Genomic DNA, 606 nt, shown 5'->3' with positions numbered 1-606 from the left:
CCCAGCTCCAGCGCCCATCCTGGCCTCCCGCCTTTTCCCTGCAGCCCCGAGAAACGGGCGCGGATCCTCCAGCGCACTGCGCTTCGAGATTCCGCGCGCTTTTGCTGGGCGGCAGGTGAAGGTCACCTCCTGGTTCCGAGACCGGAAAGCTGAGATGTCGTGGTTCTGCAAAGCCCAGGTGCAGCCCACGGCCTTCGCCCTCTTGCCTCGGGTTCCAGGATCCCTGCGCTCCCCGGCCTGCCCGACACCGTGGGCATTGGGTCCTCCCACGGCCTCGAAAGCCAGCGGGGGCGTCGCCTGGCCCCGGGCCGCGATGTCCGCGGGCGGAGCAAGCCGAGCCCGCGCCGGTGGGCGCCCTCTCCCGGGCCGCGCTGCGCGGGCACTGAAATTTAGGCGCCTCCTGCCCTTGGTCTTGTGGCTCCAAGGGCCGGCCTCGGGCGAATTCCGTAGGGTAGGACCCCTTCCGGTTTCAGCGCTGAGCGATGCCTCTGCCCGGCACGCCGGCTGGCGGGAGACCCTAACTTTGGGCGCCACTCACGTGGTGCACCTGTCGGCAGGGCCTTGGCGATCAACCCTGGAAATCGGGCCACACTGAGTTCTGCTTCT

Source organism: Bison bison, unplaced genomic scaffold, assembly GCF_000754665.1.
Source record: "Bison bison bison isolate TAMUID 2011002044 unplaced genomic scaffold, Bison_UMD1.0 scf7180017864456, whole genome shotgun sequence".
Lineage (NCBI taxonomy): Eukaryota > Metazoa > Chordata > Mammalia > Artiodactyla > Bovidae > Bison > Bison bison.
The sequence above is the reverse complement of the archived record's forward strand: the minus strand, read 5'-3'. Positions refer to the sequence as shown.